Here is a 22,491-nt window from a genome sequence, read left to right as displayed (position 1 = left end):
GGTCCTTTGTCTTAAAACACTTGAATATTTCATATGTGGCTACCAAAAACATTACATTTAAACTATAGCATGGAAGGAAAAACCCAAAAATGAATGACTGATTCAGTCTTTGAGAAATGGTCTTTCTACTGAGTCCAAGCTTTTCCCCTTTGTCAATTTCTGTAAAGTTCTCTGGCAAAATTCCTCTTTGAGATCATAACACATTAATAATGTGTATCTACTTATCTTTAACTCCCATTCCTTCTCATTTTATGTTTCCCTTGCTCTCTCTCTCTCTCTCTCCCTCTCTCCCCCTCCCCACCAGTCCTTACTCTCTCCTACTACATTCTCATGTGAAACTATGGGGATGTAGTCTTGGTATATGTTTATCTTCATGGGAAATTGTGTAAGAGGCCCTCTTGAAAGGAAACCTCACCAAAATGAACATAATCTGCGATCATATATAAGTCACAGGGATTAATTCATCAGTACAATGTCTCATAGGAGAGGTGGCTAGAGCATTTGCTAGTTGCATTGTACATGACAGTGCAAATAAACTACAACAGGTTTTAGAAATGCTCCTCTTTCTGCTTTAGTCTCACCTGAGATTGACAAGTTTTACCATGCACCCCTGTACTCCTGCCACTCCTTATCATTTCATATCGCATTTACACACCATATAGTGGCACTTCATGCTCACTCTTCAGAGAGCTAGACCATCTAGACCCAATTCTTCCTTTAAGCAAAGGTACTTTGAACAAGCATCTCTTTAAAAGAGAGAAAAATAAAAGCATCCTTTCCAAGGCTTGGTTTTCAACATTCGGTGGTTAAGTTGGCAGCTGGACATTTTAAATTCTGGACTGATTACACAATTCTCTCATCATACTTTGTAGAGTTTTATTTTCATACAGTGCCATGACAGTCCATCATATTCTTTCCCCTAAGGAAGGAGAAAGAGTCTGCCTTTTATAAATAGCTGCAGGAGATTCCTGGGGCACATCATGCCCCTCCTGCACCAAACCCATAGAGCTTAAGATCTAAGAGGCTCACTTCCCACTGAGAAAGAGCATTCCCTTTCAGTCCCACGTATGTTAATAGGGCCATCTCTGGGTGGACTGGAAAGAGAAAAGCAGCTTATAAGAAACGCTCCTGCTTACAGAAGGGGAGAGATAAAAGAACGGGAAAACAGCACACAATGGACCCAATAGAACCTACAGCCTAATTGACATAATAAAAAAAAAAGTTAAAAGTCACTTGAAAAACTAAAATGAGGGGAAAAGCAAGCCTTAAGGAAAGTGAATGATGGTCATAGAGGAACTGGGCACTGGAGGAATAGGTGATAGTCACTCAATAATATCTCATTTATTAATGTCATCACAGAGATAGATTTGCTAATGAAAATACATTCATTTGAATTTGGATTTAATTTACTTTTTCTTGATTAGGAATCAGTGGGTAAGAGACCTGATGGATGTAAATTATCATACAAAAGTTTTCAGATTCAGGGTTTCACCTTCAGCCCAAAGGCATATGCTATAAATTAATTTTACAAAAGTAATCCCCGATATTAAGCTATCTGGAGTCTATCACAAACCCAGGCTACCATAGGTGTGCAGAATCACCCTCATTACATAAACTCTTTCAAGTATTCAGGATACAGATGGTAACTGACCCACAGTACTTTCCACTGAGGTTCTGAGATGCCTGTCTGTATGACATAACATCACCGAAGGGAAGCCAGACCCGGTGTCCCTCCCTTTGGTGCCACGCTCAAACACTGCAGCTCCAACCTGGCTTGCAGCCATGGTGCAGACACCATGACTTTTTGAGTCTTCCCAGCATCCTGTGCAAAGCCAATGCGAAGCCCCTCACTGGGGATGTGTAATCAGGGCAAATCTCTCCTGCAGAAGGACAGGATGCCAGGGAAACTCTCACCATGCTCTGAAAGAGGGTGGCTTTGATGGAAGCCAGTTCAGGGCTGGCAATCACAGGCTGTGGACCCTCTATCAACTCCCACTTCTCCTATGCTTCCTGCAGAAAACTGTTCCAAAAACCTTCTCATGGTCTGCATATGTTTTTTCCCCACAGGATTGTTTCCTGAGGCACACTACGTGCTTATGCTGCAATATGACTTGTGGAAATGAGCCCTATACTGATTGAAAGAAAATCTCTGCACAAAAGGTAGACTACGGCAAGTATTCACTTGTTCAGAAAAACTTAACCATGGATAAGTGTTGATTTTATTAATTTAAAATGAAGTTAAATTAATATCTTCATTCAAAATAGCAGAAAATAAAGAGTGTGCTTTGGTAAAAAAAAAATCTATATATTTCAAATAAGAGAAAACTGCTAAGGAAAATAAATGCTCCAGTGAAAAGGTATTTCATATAAGATAGACTTGTCAAGTACAGTGCATTTTATTCAGGTACATTAGCAATTTTGCTAAAATTTAATGCCCCTCATCAAACTCAAGATAGTACCTTCCAAATGTCTATTCAAATCACAATCTCTCCCTCCATCTCACAGTCTCTCTCTCTCTCTCATATGCATAACACACACACACACACACACACACACATACACACACACAAAGCAGGTGTCTTTCAGGCTAATAAGGTACTTAGCTCACACTATTTTCATTGCACCTCTAATGCTTTATGAGTCAAGTGCTAATGCAAATAGTCTACTGCTTATAAAAAGGCTTTGCTCAAGAAATTCATTTGTAAGCAGGCTACCTAAAAATCGTAATACATGTTCTTATGAAAACTGTGTACTTCAAGTGATTTGCATCTCCAGACTGTACATAATGAGCCACCAGGGCACACTCTGTGTCTCATGGAACAAGTGTACTACTGAACCTAACTACTAGATTAGGAAGTGCAGTTTGCCTTGCATTGTGGGGACTTATCTGTACCTCTGCCCTAATTTGCCAATGGGCAGATATCAAGGTCCAGAGGAATGGGAGCTAGAGCCGAGGAAAGCCTGGGAGGTGGAAGAAAGGCAGCAGATAGATGCCTTTTTTGCTCCTGTAGATTCCCAAGAACAGGATATTTCTGATTCCAGCTGGTTCTCCAGTTGCCTTTTTTTTTATCCCCCCACCTCCCAGGCTCCACCTGTGTCCTATTATTCCAAAGTTACCATGTCCTGCAGCAGCTCAGGACCACTGACTTTCCCTGGACAATTCTCTGCCAAGGGTACCATCACAAGTCCATCCCCGAAGCAAGCATGAAACCTGTAGACTTTTGTAGGAAATGGATTGCTAGTCTTCTCAGGACACTTCCCTCTTCTGTTCTTACCCTCATTCTTCCCTCTGGTCTGCCACCCTCCCCTCTCACTCTAAACTCTAAGAACAGGACAAAAATCACATGAAGGGCTCTGGTAAGATTTACCTGCACTGTAAAATCAACATGAGCTCAGATTACCCAGAGCACTTGGTCAATGCAGGGCTGGTTAGTGGGTGGGATTGTGTGACCGGGATGCTGAAGAAGGAGCGCAGTTGAGTCTGAGCTGTAGACTCAAGATGAGGCATAGTAACAATGGGACAGCAGTGACCAGAGCATGGACAGAGGAGCCGCAGACACAGAGTTACCCCTCTCCGTGCACCCTGCCCTGGCCTGGGAGGGGTGCCAATGAGGCCAAGAGAAGGTGTGAGCAGAGCAGGGCCAGTAGCTGCCCACAGAAGGGAAGTGGGAAGGGAAAAGGAAGGACAGAATTGCTGAGTGCTTCAGAGACGTCCACAGAACATCGGCCAGCCCAGTGGGCTGACACTAGTGCTCGTGCCTCCTTACCGTCCAGGGTCCCTACCTGTCCAATGTCGGTAATGATTACTAAGAATTAACTGCACAGGAAAACATAGAGCCACATTAGTCGTAGAGCTGGGGACTCTGTAATTGGCCACTACAATAATTATATGTATGTAATTATAATTATTAAAGTCTAGAAGTCTTGGCATGGCCTCCATCTCTTCCGATCAGTAGAGTACAACAAATTAAAATCAGGAAAATACAAACAAATATCTTCACACTCAGTTTATTCACATTTAATTTACAGAACATCAGGGATTTACATTTTGGAGGAAATTCCAGAGATAGTTACAGTGTCATACTGAAAAAGCTAATAAAATGTTACATATTCAAAAAAATTCCTCATCCCTCCTATTTAGAGCTTAAGTGCACATCCAAAAACTTCCTTTAAGAGTAGCTGAAATCTTTTATGACTGCTCACGCAATTCCAACATTTCAGCCTCAGTCCTTCCTCCAACAAGAGATTAAGCGCAGGGGGATCAAAGTCTAAAGTATGTTACCAAATCCAGGCTCACTTTCTACCTGAAACCAGTGAAGAATTAAAAATTAGCAAAATCCTTTGCTGTAAATCTCATAAGGTATAGTTTCCTGAAAAGATGCAGGCCATGCTTTCCCTAAGTGGTTAGCTTCGTTCATTTCAATGAAGTAAGACACAGACTTTGTCTGGAACCACCACGCAGAGTCTCCCCAGGGATGGGGTCCCACTCCCTGCTGGCACTGAATCCCTCTGCAAGGTCTGGGACCAGCCTCCAACACCAGCACGCCAGGCCTCGGCTGCCCTCTCTGCCTTCGGCCCACTGCTTTTAAGGCATTTTATCACATGTGTCTATTTCTTCAGAAGACTGTGCAAAGTTATAAAGAAGGAAAATTAAATTCCACTCTGTCAGTTTTGTTTCCAGTTCACAGATCTGATGGAACGGAGAAGAAGAAAGAAACACTGCCAAATGTGAGGTTTGGGAAATGCCTTCAGTGTGTTCCCAGAAGCTCCTCCCACCCCCTACCCCCACCCCCCCCTCAGACAGACTGCAGAATGTCATTGACAGGCATAAGCCAATAGGACACAGGAACACGTGTCTTTTCCTGGGATAGCCAGAAAGATTTACTACTTTAGCTTTACACTTAGAAAAGAATCTTAAGTATCTGACACACACACAAAAAATCAACCAATAGAAGGCTATGTCTGTGCCTCCAGAGTAATGATGTGAGGCGAAACCTATGCCCATGCAATAAATGGTAACACCGCAGAGACTCTCACACTGAGTTAGATACAAAAATAAAGTTAAAAATCGCATATATTCATATATGTCTATTTCCTCAAACACATAAAACCACCCCAAATCAACTATCAGTCCTAGCAGATGACACTGTGCTTATTTTTCATTTCTCAACATAGCATTGCACTTGTTTGTATAGGAAGCTTCTGGGTACTAAAAATGAAAAAAAGTAAGATTATAATGAAAAAGAAGAAATGCAAACAACCACATCGCAGGCACAGATATTTTTTTTTCAAATGCCATTTTGGTGTTCAAGTAATAATTTAATTAGACATCCCAAATACCTTCATGGTGCAATAAATGAAATACGGAAGGAGATACATAGATGAATATGTAGGTAGGTAGCACACAAGCTCTTTAAAAATCTAGAGTTATTGGGTGTTGTTGTTATTGTGTTTTAATTTAAGGTGCCAACAAAAGTGTTACAGGACTGCCTAATATATATTTTAATAAACTTTAGTCAAGTTAATGTGTAAAAAGTTTAGTTTTTCTGTTTCCCATTTCTGCTGCCAATATTCCATACTCAGGATAAACAGAAGTAATCTTTCCTAAAGGAGAAATTTCAGCAGAGTTTTTTTTTTAAATCTACTCTATGTCAGCACCACAAGAAAAATAATGACATCACCAACAATTTCAGCTCTTAAAATTGGAATCTGTGAAAAAACATGAATCCTTGGAAGCAGACCCAGGTTTATCAAAGGAGAAAAAGCTGGGAATACAGAAAGAAAATTGCTTATCTTGGATTGGCATGCCTCCCAAAGCAAGACTCTCAGAAAGGAGCACTGCCAAGGTACTCGAGATGTGTTAGATATCACTTGTTGCTACCTCAAGCAGGGTCAGGGGAGGAGTGGAGAGGACAGTAAACACCTGGTAGAGAATACTGATGTTAGGGAAAGGTGGGGGGGGAGGGGAAGGAAGTATTCCATCCTCTAAAAAGCAACCTTGTTTCCCACAGATTCTCTCCTCTCAATCACTGGAACAAGGTTAGGCACCATATCATCTTACCAATATGGTAGCCCTGTCCTTCATGAACAAGGATGACCACTTCCACCTCTGTATACACAGGTAACAAAAATAGGGTGATCTACATTTTTTTAAGCATAAAAAGCAATTAAGCATGGAGTTCTGAACCTGTGCCTATCAAATGTCCCATGTCTAGTGAAAAGGGGGCAAATAAGTGAAGAACGAGCAACCCTGAGCAGCACCTTCTATCCACTGGGCAGCCATGGTCTCCAGTCACAGCCCAGCTCTGCACAAATCAACAGTGATTTCATTGTGCCTTGCAGATTATATTCCTTTAGTATTTATTACCTCTAACTGATCTGATTTGTCGTACCTGCTGACTATACCTATGACAGTGGAATTTTCAGATGTGTTTATAATATTCATCTGTGAGCTCATAATAATTCAGAATCTGTTCTCCCCATGGAGGCTGCATGAGGTTCGTGGGTTGCAGACATAATCTTGATGAAGTCCTATAGGTTTATTGATTTACAGACCAAATTTCATGTTAGTTCCTGAACTTGGGGCTTCCATATGGTGACAATTTTGTTCACCAAACAGGAAAGGACAAGCTGGAGGCCCAATTTCCAACATGGATTGAACTAAGGTTTTTCCTCTGGGTCTTCCCCACCCAAGTCTAAATCCATTTCCAGTATGCCATTAGGTATGAGACCTGCTGTCTCCACTGAAAACTCTAGACCCTAAAACATACATCCGTTCAAGTTGGTCCCCATTGCGGTTCAATGCTGTGTTCCCCTTTCATTCCTGGCACCTAAGATACTCGTTTTTCAAGTCTGACCTTGTCTATGTATTTTTAAAATCTTTTGAATATTAAAACTTTGATATGCTTTTCTAGACCTTGCACTGATTTAGGAGTGGAGGGGGCTACTCACATTAACTGGTTCTGCCATCTTGAAGAAAGACAAGTTTCTCACCTAACCTCAAAACTCTCTTTTATAATCTTTATATGAAATTTACTGAGCATAAACCTTTTATAAAGATCAGTTCTTAGTTCCATATATATTTTACACCGTAAAGCATAAACCATGCTTTCTTCCCCCCCAAAAAAAAACTTATAGTCCACACCAAAAGATAAGATAGTTGCCCACAGAATAAGTAAGTATCTAGTAAATAATGCAACCCCAAGGGTTAGGAAGGTAAGAAAAACTGCTTCTAAACCTACTGTCGAAGGAGCGTATCAATTCCTAAAACTCTTTGAACTTGAACAGTTTTTTAAAAAAATATTTCATTTATTTATTAATGAGAGACACAGAGAGAGAGAGAGAGAGAGAGAGAGAGGCAGAGACACAGGCAGAGGGAGAAGCAGGCTCCATGCAGGGAGCCTGACTTGGGACTTGATCCCGAGTCTCCAGGATCACGCCCTGGGCTGAAGGCCAAACCACTGAGCCACCCAGGTGCCCCTAACTTGAATAGTTTTTAAGAAAGTTTTTTTTTTTATCCCAGTAGTACCAAGGTTGAAGTGAAAGGGATGGGGACAGAGTGCTGCAGGTTATTGCAGAGGTTCAGAAATCGTATGAGAAACTAAATAGGTCAGTAGCATTCATTCTGGAAAGAAATGAGCAGAAACTGAAGGACAAATGGCCAGCCTTGGTGGTTGTATGAACATGGGGAATGAGTTTGAAGGAAATTAGTGATAAGGAGGTCAGTTCTAGAGATGCTAAGTTTACAATAAAGTGTTATCCACAGATAAATGTTTAAAACAAAGCTGGAAACATGGAAGTAGAGAAAGACGACAGAGTTGGAGGTGTTTCTTCAAGTTATGTTCAGAGAAATGGTGGTAAAGGCTGTTGGGAATGGCAGTGCCCAAGAATCGAAGATAATAAAAATGGAGGGGGCAATAAAAATGTCTAGTGAAGTCAGGTTTAGCGCCTGACTTTGGCCCAGGGCGTGATCCTGGAGACCCGGGATCGAATCCCACATCGGGCTCCCGGTGCATGGAGCCTGCTTCTCCCTCTGCCTATGTCTCTGCCTCTCTCTCTCTCTCTCTCTCTCTGTGACTATCATAAATAAATAAAAAAAAAAAATGGAGAGCAATTTCAAGTGTTTCTGTCACTTTTAACATAAATAAAACCAATCAGAGAAATAACCACGCTCTAATATATTTTCCATTTGCTCAATATAAAATTGCATCCTTAGAAAAGTAAAGATGGCCCATTTACAAATGTTAAGGTACAAACGACAGAAATGCTGGGAGCAGGATGTCATTACATGCTCGATATATAAAGAACACAGGAATTATCCTAAAGCACATCTGTATTTAAATGAAGATAATGTGACTGAAAAGACTTACTGGAAGTGAGATTAAATCTGCTGACAGAGACTGACAGAGACAGTTGCTTAAGGGAAGAAAGTGATCTAAAATAAAAGCATGATTTTATTCCATTTCTTATGAAGTTTAATTAAATATTTCCATTTTCAAAGTCAGGCAAATGATGTCAATTACCAAAAGCCTTGGCGTTGATTTTAAATGATAATTTTGCAGAACACAGACATGTACATCTTAAGATTTCAAATCCAGGTCCATATGTAGAGAGCAATCAGGCACCAGCAATAACATAATAGATTTCAGATCCACACTGATGATAATAAGTGACAAAGACATTTAAACAAGGCACCCATCTGAGCAATTTTAATCGAAATTTGGTTACAAAGCTCAGTACAACTCTCAAAACATACTGTTACTTTCAGAAGTGAACTTTCTAAATATCAGAGTAGACAACAAATCTTAGCCAGGTCTGCCCAGTTCATATTTCATGTCTTCCTTGCCACAGTGATTACTTTAGGAATGAGCACCATACTCAAAGTGGTCCAATGAGACTCAATTCTAGGACTTCCACTTGAATGACTGGCCAACCCTTAGTGCAACAGGGACTGATGCAGTAGCATCAGAGCCTGGAGCTATCGTTAGACTTCTTGTCTCTGCAAGGGAAAATCCTGCTGTGATGGACAATGAAGCCAATACAGTGGGGAGCAAGGATGGCATTATATGAGCTCCTGGATCCACCGAGGCCTGAAAGAGTATCCTTGGACATTTCACTTTCATAATTCAGTAATCCTCCTGTGTGGTTGGGGTCCACCTATGTTGAATATTCACTAGGTGGAAGAGTCCTAACCCAAATATTGATCAATGTTTTGAAGAGTCTGTCAGCATATACCTTTCAGAATTGTTTTTGGTGTTCTGTCAACATACATTTTTTTTCTTACTATTTCCTATTTCAGATTAAACTCTGGTAATTCTATATTAATTAGTTACAATGTATAGTCAATGAAGTAGGCATGTGTTATGACTTAAGAGGCTCCAAGTGTGGACAGAGAAAGTTTTCAGTCATTCAATTCTGATTATTTCACTCTTTAATGGTTCCTCATTTTCCTTAGGGTGAAATTCAATCATGTTTTCATGACTTCCTTCTCCAGCCCTTTCTTGTGTTATTCGTTCCCTCACAAAGGTAAGCATTTTGTCATTCTGAGTTTCTTTCAGCTCTTCCAATATGCTACATTCTCTTTTCTGCTGTAATTGACAAAACACCACCTTCGCCTCACCTCCAATAATGTCCATGTCCTAATCTCCAGGACTCCTAATACCCTAATCCCCCAACTGTAGGAAGCTGTAAAACCACACAGAAAAGAGGAACTCAGGTTACCAATGGAATTAAGGTTGCTAATAAACTACCTTGACATAGGGAGATTATCCCGGATTATCAGATGGTCACAAGAGTCTTTACAAATGGCAAGAGCAGACAGGAGGTCAGAGTTAGAGATGTAAAGATGCTAGGCTGCTAACTTTGAACACGGAGGAAGGAACCACAAGCCAAAAAACAGCAAGTTGCCTTGAGAAGCTAGAAAAAGCAAGGATATGGATTCTCCTCTAGAGAGAGTCTGGAAGGAATGCAGCCCTGCTGACACCTTTATTTTATTCCAATGAGATCCATTTTGGTTACTTCTTTTCTCCAGAACTGTAAGATAATTTTTCTTATTTCAATCTTCAAAATTTATGGTAACTTGTTACAGCAACAACAGGAAACTAATTTATCTGTCTAAAACATTATTTCTTCCCCCACCCTCTCACTATAAACCCTTATCAACCTTCCAGTCTCATGTTAGACATCACTTCCTTTCTGAAGCACTGTATGAACACTTAATATCATGCACCTTTCTTCTGTGCTACCATAACACCTGATATTCTCAGCATTGGTTTTCCATAATTCTAACTGCCATTACACGCCTGGAATTACCTACATACTGGTCTATATCCCTCAATAAATGGAGGATTCCTTGAGGGTTTGTTTACCCTTGAATATGTACTACACCAGAGTGCCTGATACATAATAGTTTCTCAAAAATTATTTGAGAAAATGATGTAATCAATGAATGAATCAGTGAAGAGAGGGATTTTCTCTAGAATTCAAACAGACCAGCTCTCTTATTATAGGCAGAATTTAATTTATCAGGAGATTGAGTTCAAAAGTAATGTCATTGGTAACTAAGTACTCAGATAAGTCTACAAGTCTTTACAAATTGCAATACAGATTAAATACTGTTCATCTGTAATAATAGCAATGGGCTGTTATATACAAACATCAGAAATCTAGGCAGAAATGATAAACTATACTTCTGATGCTGAAGAGTATACAAGTACTCTCTTGCACCAAGTCTCCCCCTTCATCCCTATCATCTCAGTGATAATCGTCATTGGCCAATGTTATGCCCAATCTTCATAGGTCCAACGATTCACCCAGGTGATTTAAGCTCATCTCCACTGTCCCCATGCCTTTTGAAAGCACTGAAACATTTTACTGGGTGAATAATGCAATTCCCGAACCCGGTGGCCCCATGGACAGAGACAACACACTTAATCCCTTTTCCAAGTGACAGCAGGAGGAAGTAGCAGGATTCCAAGTAAGCAGAGTAAGAAACAGAAATGGGTGGCCAAGACAGGTTGTTCATGGCAAGGGTCCTCAGGAAACAATGCCAGCAAATGTGTCTAACAAGCTTTCTAAAGCTGGAAAAGGTAAAAGCAAGCCTCAGAGAGATGAGAGTGGCAGAAAAAAAAAAAAAAGTTTTTCTGGCCAAAGACTGCCAAACTTAAGAGAAGGAAAGAAAAAAGATTATTTCTAAAAGTGCGATCTCTACTGCACAGGCCTATAGAGTAACCATTAACTGCATCTGGCTATCTAAATTTAAAATTTAATTAATGGGGGATCCCTGGGTGGCTCAGTGGTTTAGCACTTGCCTTCAACCCAGGGTGTGATTCTGGAGTCTCGGGATTGAGTCCCGCATCAGGCTTCCTGCATGGAGCCTGCTTCTCCCACTGCTTATGTCTCTGCCTCTCGCTCTCTCTGTGTCTCTCATGAATAAATTAAAAAAAAAAAAACAACCTTTAAGATAAATAAATAAATAAATAAATACATAAATAAATAAATAAATAAATTTTAATTAATGAAAAAAAATTAGTTCTCCAGTTGCACTAGCCAGATCTCAAGTGCTCAGTAGGCACATGTGGCTAGTGACAGATATAAAACATTTCCACCATCACAGAAAGTTCTATCAGGTAATGCCATAATAGATGTAGTCTATGATTTTTGGGTTCACCGGCTTATAGAATGTAACTGTTAGCAATTTGGGAGGAGGGAAATTTAATGCTTTCAATTTTGCATTTAAATAGTTTCTCATCATACTAATAAGATGCACAATTAATTTTAAGGATTTGGGGTAATTGGGACAAACTTATAGACTGGGATCAACTTAGACACATATTTGTAGATGCATAAATCCAAACATCTCACACCACTTAAAAGATTTGGGGCAAGGTAGTATCATCTCACATTCACAGATACTTCCTTGTAATGTTCCCCAATCATGGATGAGATCAGCACTATGGGAACCTCAGTGAACACCACTGATTTAATCATTGATTAATAAAGATGCATTGCAATCTTTCCTTTGTAAGATCAAGAACAAGATAAGGAGGCTATGTATATGGAAAGTCCAAAAGAATCTACAGAAAAGCTTCTAGAATTAATTAGTGAATTTAACAAAGTAGGTGGATACAAGGTCAACAAACATTTGGAAGAGGAATACATTTCTATGTGCCAACAACTGTTAAAAAGTAAAATTTTAAGTGTAATATTTAAAACAGCATGAAAAAAATATCAAGTATCAAGAACAAATGTAACCAAAGCTGTTTAAGGTCTCTCCAAGGTATATTATTAAACTCCCCTGAACAAAAACAAAGAAGACCTAAATAAGAGAAGATATTACATCATGATTAGTGATTAAAAGAAATGATTTATTTGATATACTGAATCTCTCCCAAATTCATCTATGGATTTAATACAACTCCAATAAAAATCTCAACAGGTATTTTTATAGAACTTGACAAGCCGGTTGTAAAATATGAATGGAAATGCCAATAGTATCTAAAATATTCTTAAAGTACTTGAAGACAAAGTAGGACTTGGTCTAACAGATATGGAAACATAGCACACAATCATAGTAGTCAAGACTATAATTATTGGTGCAAGGATGAACAAGCTGACCAATAGAACAGAATAGAGAGCCCAGATACATAACTACAAATATGTGTATAGTTATGCCCTTATATTAATTTATGAAAAGGTAGTAGAACAGGGAAGAAAGAATGGTCTTTAAAGTAATGGTGTTGGAGAAATTGGGTCTCCATATTGAAAGCTGGCAGGAAAGAAAGGAAAGAAGGAGGAAGGAAGGAAAAAACAGAATTTGACTCATACTTCAAATCATGAAGAAAAATAAAGTCTATGTAGATTAAACAACAAAAATAGGAAAATACATAGAGGTTTTAAAAGATAATATAGAAGAATATCTTGTAGACCTTGGTATATAGAAGGATTTCTTAAATATCACATACAATGTCTTTGTTCTTATAAAAGAAATTGTCTGACTGAGGTAAGAATTCTATTCATTAAAAGACACCATGATGAGACTGAATAATCATAGAATAAGAGAAGATGGCTAACACACAACAAACAAAGGGCTTATAAGAATACTTAAGAAACTTAAAAAAAAAAGAATGTTTAAGAAACTTGGGCACCTGGGTGGTACAGTGGGTTAGGCGTCCAACTCATGGCTTTGTCTCAGGTCATAATCCCAGCATCCTGGGATCAAGCCCAGGATGTGCACTCAGCATTGAGTCTGCTTGAGATTTCTCTCCCTCTCTCTCTCTGCCCCTGTCCTCTGCTCTGTCTAAAAATAAATAAGTATATATATTTATTTTTAAAAAGATATTTAAGAAACTAACAAAAACAGTGAGTAAATAGCTTCATAAAAGAGGAACTCCAAGAGGTCATAGGTATACAATTGTGGAACTTAATTGGAAATAAGGGAAATACAAATTTGAACTGCAATAAAATTCTATTGCATATCTGTCATCTGGGTTTTTAAACTGACAACTTAAATTGACAATACCCACCATTAGAAAGATGTGGCACAAGAGTACTTCTCATGTGTTGTTACTGGGAGTGTGCATTCATACAACCATGATGGAAAAAGTTTGTTGGTAGTAAAAATAAAGTAGAAGTCACGCATCCTATATTCTTAATTCCAATCTCTATGTGATTATATTAATTAGGATACATATGCAAGAATATCAGTAGCAGCATTGTTCCATGGCAGCCTAAAAACAGAAACAACCCCAAGGTCCAGCAAGAGTAAAACAGGAAAACAAAATGAGTATATTCCTACACTAAGCAATGTAAATGAACTAATGCAACTATATGCAACAATCTTGAATCATGAATAATACTGAGAAAAAGAATTAAGACACATGCTAATGTAGAGAGTGTAGTTCCATTTCGACAAAGTTCAAAAGCCAGTGGAACAAAAATTGGGTGTAATCTATAAATAAGTGTTAAAACTACTTTTACAAAAACAATGAAGTTATTCATGTAAAACGTAAGATATTGGTTACATCTGGAGAGAGGAAAGCACTGTGGTGGGGAAGGGTTATCTAGGGGTTTCTTTGATATAGACAATATTCTGCTTCTTGACCTGGGTGATAGTTAAGCAGATGTCAATATCAAAACTATTTAACTGTACATTCATATTTTACTCATGTTTGTGTTACATCTCACAATAAAAAATGCTTTACAAGAACCAAAGCTTCAATGAATCACATAAATATGGATGATCCACACCCAGCCACCCTGAATACTGCATACTTTTCCTCAAATTTCCTGAGAAATTTGAAGTAATTAAAAGACACATAAAATAACAATGATGAGTGATCGTGTATCATGGGAAGCACATGGTCAAACACTGTCTGAAGTGCAGGTCTTCAGAAAGGCAAACCAGAGGCACAAAATGAGAAGCTATGAAAGTATGAAATATGTCTGATCTTATTGTCATGATTGCCATATATTACATAATTAAAATGATTCACATTAGAACATGGCGATTTAAAGGAGCCTAAGATAGACATGGTTAGAATTTTTCCTATACTAGGATGTGAAGAGGATCTGAGAACATTTATAAGTCTTAAAGACAAATAATGGACATAAGCAGTTCTAGACTAAAACATATTTTTTAACCTTAAATATGTCTCTGAAAAGATGTTGCCTTCTCAATCACAGTAACATCAAGGAATCATTTAATATGTCCATAAGCTAGTCTTTATTTTAATTCAATCACTTTGCCAGTTTTATGACTACAGTATAAGGCACATATTTAGATACTCTTTTTTTACAGCCATAAGAACAGGTAACATGAGCATTAAAATCACTATACCACATAACTGCAGGATGAAAGAGTTTTGAAATATCTAGTCTAATTCCTTTATTTTACTGCTTGGTTGAGTTGTCTGCCCTTTTCTGGGAATTACATTGGTTGAGCTAATCTAAAGAGCTACCTTAAAAACATTTTTAAAAATCCAAACACTTATTTTGCCACAACTGCATTCCATGAAGACAGACTGAATGGTTCAATACTAATGCACTTGCAATATTTTCATTTTCAAAATTGGATGGGCAATGAATTTTTGTCTAATATAATTAATTGAAAGAATATTAATATACTTTAGTTAGATTTTTAAAATACCATGAAGTCTTATACTAATCATTTTAGTTCTGCTTAAGGCAATAGATAAGCCGTTATTTCTCATTTAAGTTAATGGTCTCACAAAGCAGAAAATAAGGACCTATAGAAAGGCCATAAAGAAAACTCAAACTATCTACCTTAGCTGTCATTGTCAGTACCCTGGTTATATCCTCCTAGACATTGTCTTTGGTCCTTTAATTTTATAGAACACAATCAGACCATATATTTATAATCTTTTCCCTTAGTTAAAATTATGTGCAGTTTTAAATATCAATAAATGTATATCTGCAGCCTCCCTTAATGGCGCTAGAGTCTTCTAATATGTTTCATACATGACTGGTTCATACAGAGCCAGTCCAAGCCAGTCCAAGATTGCTAGACATTAAGATTTCCCTAAGTATCACAACCATATATGCACAAAAAATAGAGAACAGGTCTAATCGTCTGATGACTAATGTAAATTTTGTTTCAAAAGTAATATTACCCATTTGTGTGAAATGTCCAGAACAGGCAAATTCTTAGAGACAGAAAGGAAATTAGTGGTTTCCAGGGGCTGGAGGCTAGTAGAGAATGAGGCTAGGAGAGAGAGGATGGAAAGTGACATCGTAATTTACAGGGTTTTCATTTGGAGTGATGAGAATATCCTGGAACTACAGAGTTGGAATGGTTGCACAACAGTGTGAATATATTTTATCACAATTAAAAGAAAATCTTAATACTAGAACTTAGACACAAGTTCTTTAAAAATACCCACTAAAACAAAATATTGCCAAGTGCTCTGTGGTGCACCCACATTCCTCTAATTTTATAAATCAAACCCCAAAATGGGTACTTGAAATACTCATTTTTTAACACTTTGTTTTCTTGAGCAGGAGGTGTTTTCAGTAAATTTACTAGAGATTGGCAAAATCAAGACATGAACATAAATGCAATATTGAACATCTTGAGTCTGGAGTATCTGTCTAGCAGGCTACTAAAATTAGAGGTCTCATTATAAAGAAAAACATAGTCTAAATATTTATAACAAGAAGTCAGAAGCCTACTGATGATAAAAGAACAATGAAGAAGATGAAACATTACATTATTTCATAAATTCTTACTAATACAAAATATCAAAATTATTATAAGCAATTGGTAGAAAAATTAACTTCTACACATATTGATTGCATGGGTTTGGAGAAGCATATTTTAGCCTACTGAGATGATTAATAAATATGTTTCTGGATTCTAATTCATCACTAACCATTGAAAACCTGCAAAGGCTTTGAGGTGATTTTCAGAAATAATTAACATTTTTTTAATTGTGATAAATTACAGACACATGAAATTTACCATCTTACCCTTTCTTAAGTGCATAGCTCAGAGGTATTAAATATATCTGCGTTGTACAACCAATCTCTGTTTTTTTTTTTAACTACCAACCTTCATAGGTATTTTATTTCCGCCTTTTTAAAATTTTATTTTACTTTTTAATTTCCCCTTTTAAGCTAAGACAGCACATCACACACTCAGGCATTTCTGTCACTCAGGGGAGTTCTAACCCTAGGGTAACTATAACCAGCAGACAATAGGATGGGAATTCGAGTCTTAAATTGAATGGGAGGGTCCTCCTCTGCTGGGGTGAAAGGAAACTTGGACTTCTGAAGGCAAGGCAGACATCAATGTCTAAATCAAAGCCCAGAGGCAGTACGAAGATTCCTCAGTCCAAGGGACTGGTCAGTGACAGCAGCAACTATAGCAGCAGTAGCAGCAGACCCTGAATTTGGGATCAGCCCCTTCCAAGACTGTGGTTAAAGAACCCACTAGACTGTCCAGAATACTGTAGAAGCCACCAGACCCTTGCCAGGAAAAAGGCTGGCTTCTGGCGGCTTAGTTCCCGGGAATTCTGCTGCTCCTGAGATCACACATACTCTCCTTGGCAGTGTTCCCTTCGATGGGGAGACCAGAGGAAGTGAGGGTTATGCTCAATTAGGTACTTTCCAAGATACCAGACAATAGCCTCAAAACCTACAATAGTTCACATGCATTTAAGTAGCTGTTAAGCTACGATCTGCATAATTAGTTCTTCTCAGTGCTGTCATCTTCAATTACAGAGGACCACTGAATGTTAAACAAACAAACCTAAAGGCCAAAGATGGGGCTGCTCTGAGCAGGGGCAAACCCTGGGTCACAGGAAGGGGCCACTACAGGCATCAAAGAAAGAAGGCCATTGCCATAGAAATTTCAGCAGGAAACAGAAGGAGCACACAGTACAGACACCAAACATCTTCAGGACATCAGGAAAGGAGGGGGAGTCTCTGCGGGGGAGAAGGAGGGTGTCTTGAGCAGCAGAGGTGTTGGAGATAAGGCCAGGCATCTAACTGCAAGGAGTTCAGGACAGCAAAGAGGGCAAGAAGGGAGGAGGCAACTGTACTGACTTTACAGCACATCTGGACACTCAACCCACATAGAAGGCATTTCCACCTTCTTTTTAGAGAACCCAGAAACCTAGTGACTCAGCAGAAAAAGGACAGAGATGAGTGCTGGCAATTCTCTCCTTGACATTTGGCCTCATAAAGCATTTAACACTATCAGGCAATCTCCAGCAGGTGGTCCACCAAATGGGGCAATTGCAGAGGAAAGGGGGCTGAAGCCATTTTATTTACATGCATTTCACAGATCCGAAATAATAATAAAGAATGATGTTGTTCAGTCATCCTGGGATGTCATTGTTAGGATACTAATAACAGTTTGGCTCCTGAAAGTTATATATACACTATACAGGTACACGGGGGTGGGGGGGTGGGGAGCAGATCATAAGAACATTCCCCTTGGGAGTGGCATTCTCAGGCTCAGCAATGGCCTTTGGTCTAACCCCTCTTGTAGGAACAGTCTGGTGTCTCAGGGACATTCTATTTAGTAGGTGACACCACTGCCCCTGCTGAGACCTCCCAGGGTGAGTGAAGTGAGCTCTGACTTCCCTCTTCCTAGATTACTCAGGTCGCACCTGCCCTTTCTGAGAGCCATATGGTCAAAGTACACACATGTATGGAAGCCTTTTTGCTAAATCTAAAAGGTTATGCATGTGTACGTTTCTCTTTGCTCTCAACGCAAAGGGACCTATGATCTGATCCACAACCCGTCTGCGACTTGAATGACGATCACATGCACCTGCTGCCCAGAAGCACTAAGCTGGCTCATCTCTGCCAAGTTCAGAGAGGTTCGCAGTTCACAATGGTTGATGTGCATTTATATTATCATCTTTCTGCTAATCACATATGTTAAGTCTGTCATCTTTTTTGCTATTATGCAGTACTTTATCTCAGATTTGCAATTATGGATCCAGGTTTTAAAAGTGGCTTATTAAAATAAAAAGTGATGACAGAAATAGTCACAAACTTTACAGTTCAAAATAATATCTTGTTGAAAAAAAACCACAATGCAATATACAATGAAAGTGAGTATGTGCTCATATAAGAGCATTTAAAAGAGAGATGGTACCTTACAGTTTGCCAAAATGGATCAAGTGTAAATAGGGAGATGATAAATATCTCAAAGATTTGACTGATCCTGTGAGTAATGCATTTGCCCCAGTTTTCAGGAAGCAGACCGTCATAAAATTTTCACAAACAGTGGCTCAACAAAAAGTTGGCAACATTCTTAAAGTGGCAACCCTGGATAATCCAACAGGGATTTTCCAAAACCAACACGTTAATTCCCTCCATAAACCTAAATAATGCTGTCGGGAAAGGAAGGTAAGACCCTCAGTTCCAGAGGCACCATTCAAAACTGGTCTCAAAGGAGAAACAATAAGTACACAGATCACACTTTGACACCCTCCTGAAGCCAGCTGCAAGGTTGATGAGCCATATTACGCGCAGGGAGAAAGCGGAAGAGTCTCCCGGCAGAACTCCTGCATCAAATGACACTGCCAGCCACCAGTCTCCTTACAAAATATAGTGGCAACAGAAAAGTCAAAGTCATACAAGAGAAAATGACAGTTGCTCTCCACAATATCTCCTGGGAGAAAACCACGAAATGTAGCCTGTGAATCAACTATTAGAACAGGTGGAACTAGAAGGAAGAGCTGCCCTACATCTTTTGGGCTTGACAGGAGTAGAGTATTTTGCTTAATGTATTTGAGGCTTCTTTTGTGAGGCACGATGCAGACTTGGAAAAGTGCTCTGAGGTCATCCTACTGGAGCTCTAGCCAGGCTTCCATCAGAAGGGCTTAGAGCTGCACCTGGCTACCACCCCACACCCTGATTTATTATTCATTGGCACCAGTTGGCACAGAGCACCTGAGGATCAAAGAGTTCCAAGCCAGTGCTATTTTTGAAATCTCTGGCACATTAAAAAATGCAGTGATGACAATATACAATTTTAAATGGTGTTATTTTAAATATTTAACATATGAATACTTTAAACATTAAAAATATAATGCAGTATACTCATGCTATTCATCATATAATAAAATAGATAAAAAATACTAACTTCCAGCACATCGTAAGCAGCATGATCCAGCAGTGAGGCACAGATTTGGCCATGTGATGAACACATTCTACTTTCAACCCTCTTCACATGTCTCTGTGCCCTAAATTTATCCATTTTTGAAGATAATGCTAAAAGTCTAAGTGTGAGGCTTGGGCCATGGCCTTCCTGTCCCTCTTGTCCCTCCACCTTCACTCCACTGACACACACTCAGGGAGACTCAACATCATAAGCCTTCTCATCTTGATTCACTATTGAAGAAAGAGAGAATGGGGAAATGACCACATTTTAGCCCAATTTCCAGCACACCATGGGTTGGAGAAAGATGACTCCTTGCTGCAATGAAATGTCTTGGATGGCCACAGACAATGTCAAGAAAGATAGTCTATGATTTCATGTGACCAACTCAAGTTGTATATTTCAGCAACACTTCAGTATTTTATAGTCTTTTTGTTTTTTTTTAATAGATGGAATATTTTTTAATGCAAGTGATAACAATATTAAAAAAGCATCCATATTTTTGTTTCTAGCTCTGAGCAGTTCATTCAACAGTGTTAGAGGTTTTAATTTTTATTATTATTTTTTAATAGTGCTGGAGGTTTTAAATGGCTTTGTATTTGAAAGTAGTCTCTGTAAGTCTCTGCATTTGCTTATATAATACTAGCCCTACTTCCTGAAATGCAGTTTAAAAAAAGAATTCTTGCAATCTTACTCATCCTGACCAGACTTTCCCCAAGGTGGTGGTATTGGATTAAGAAACTTAAAAAAAAAAAAGAAAGAAAGAAAAAAGAAACTTCAGCCATACTGTTTCTGGCATGGCTGCTCCAATATTAAAGTAACATTTCCAGGTATCATTTGGAGATAACCACCCCTAAGCATTCCCCATAAAAGCTCTAGAAACCTAGAGAGTCAGGTTCTAGAGAGGCTGGAAATACATTCAGTATTTTGAACAGCCTGTCATTCTATAACTGGGAGATAAAAAGAAGCCCACATAGGCACTAAGTTAACTCAATGGAGAAGTGGTGTATTAGTTTGCTAGAGCTGCCATTAAAAAATACCAACAGCCGGGATCCCTGGGTGGCGCAGGGGTTTAGCGCCTGCCTTTGGCCCAGGGCGCGATCCTGGAGACCCGGGATCAAATCCCACGTCGGGCTCCCGGTGCATGGAGCCTGCTTCTCCCTCTGCCTATGTCTCTGCCTCTCTCTCTCTCTCTCTCTGTGACTATCATAAATAAATAGAAATTTAAAAAAAATACCAACAGCCAAAAAAAAAAAAAAATACCACAACAGAAGTGCATTTTCTAGTAACTCTGGTTTGGAAGTCGAAGATAAAGATGCAGTAGGGTTGCTTTATTCTGAGTCCTCCCTCCCTGGCTTGCAAATGGTCTCTTCTCATTGTATCTTTACATGGCTTTTCCTCTGTGTATTCACATTGCTGGTCTTTTCTCTTCTTTAAGAACACCAGTTACATTGGATTAAAGCTTACCCTAACAACTTCATTTTAACTTAATCACCCATTTAAAGACCTAAGCTCCAAATACAGTTACATTTAGGTGTTAGGCCTTCAACACATGGATTTGGGGTAAGGGGGACACAATTTAATCCACATCAGATGGGCACCAACAAATGGGACTGATACTTTTGCATATACATGTGTAAATTATGATGATTATCATCATCATCTTAGACCCTTACCTCACACCATATATAACAATTAACTTTTATAGATACTAAATGTAAGATATTTAGGACGAAAGTAAATCTAAACCTTTTAAAAGAAACCATGGAAGAAAATCTATGTGATCTTGAGATACACCACCAGAGGCATCCTCCATGAAAAAAGAAATGAATAATTGGATTCTGCACTAGACATTGTCCTAATTCTCTCATTGAAATCCTACAACAACATTATGACATGAGTTATGATTTCCACATTTTACACATTAAAAAAACTGAGGTTTACCGAGGTCAAGGTCATAAGCTACTATTTACAAAGAGCTCTCTGTAAGTAAACTAATAGCGGTTTTCCTATTGAACATATTACAGAACAGAAATAAAACTCAAGCCTAATATTTCAGTAGAATAAAATATTTTCTCAAACTGAATACAGCCAAATTGTGGTGTGGGAATCTATTTATTATTATCTCCCAAGTTAAAATATCCATACCTCCATTCTTCAATTGTGGATGTTCCTTTAACACAGCCCTGGCATAGTCTGCTGAGTGAACTCTCAGGGCCCAGCTATGCAAATAGCTTGAAAATAATGTTTAAAAAATCCTTTCTTTGGAAAGAAACCATTTTTATTTTTATCAGTTTAAAATACAACCTTTCAAAATTAATTTTAAAATTTGTGATTGACATTTAAAAAATGTATTAAGTGTCAGTCATACCATCAGTGGGCACCGAAAGCTTGAGAAACACAATCTCCTAGGAGAGGTACAAGCCTCAGAAAGACGAGCACAGATGTCAGAGGGATGGTAGACAGGAGATCAGCAAAACCACATAGCACAGAACAGAACAGAATGGAATGGAAGTGCCATGTGCTCTGCATCCTCTAGTTTTCCCACTTAGAAAGAGAAGTCAGAGTGGTCTTTATATACCTCTACAATAAACCACTTCTGCTAGGCCCAAGGTTAAAACTGAATTTAATATATTGCATCAGAACACCATGAAGAATAATCTATAAAAATTATGATGATGTCATCTGTAAATACCTATTGGTATCAATAGCTTTAAATTATGAGTTGGCATTCTGGTTTATTAGGAAGCTCCTTAAGATGTATTAAAAATCTGTTTACTCTTAGTATTGATTTTTTTGATAAATATATTATCCAGAGAGGTTATATGCAGTGATTTCTCTGGAAAAGCTGACATTTA

The 22,491-nt window shown here is 38.6% G+C and overlaps 1 protein-coding gene and 1 long non-coding RNA gene across 8 annotated transcripts in view; both read right to left on the bottom strand.

Moving 5' to 3' along the window:
• Positions 1–22,491, bottom strand: part of PTPRM (protein tyrosine phosphatase receptor type M) — a 778,989-nt gene that overhangs the window by 550,987 nt on the left and 205,511 nt on the right. The gene's annotated exons all lie outside the window — the stretch shown is intronic.
• On the bottom strand, positions 3,993–6,495 carry LOC119872615. The gene is made up of 2 exons (XR_005362676.1): positions 6,262–6,495; positions 3,993–4,304 (listed from the first exon to the last, which is right to left on the bottom strand). It is a non-coding gene; the product is annotated as an uncharacterized LOC119872615 (long non-coding RNA).

This window comes from Canis lupus, chromosome 7 (assembly GCF_011100685.1).
Source record: "Canis lupus familiaris isolate Mischka breed German Shepherd chromosome 7, alternate assembly UU_Cfam_GSD_1.0, whole genome shotgun sequence".
NCBI lineage: Eukaryota > Metazoa > Chordata > Mammalia > Carnivora > Canidae > Canis > Canis lupus.
This window is presented reverse-complemented; position numbering and strand designations above follow the sequence as displayed.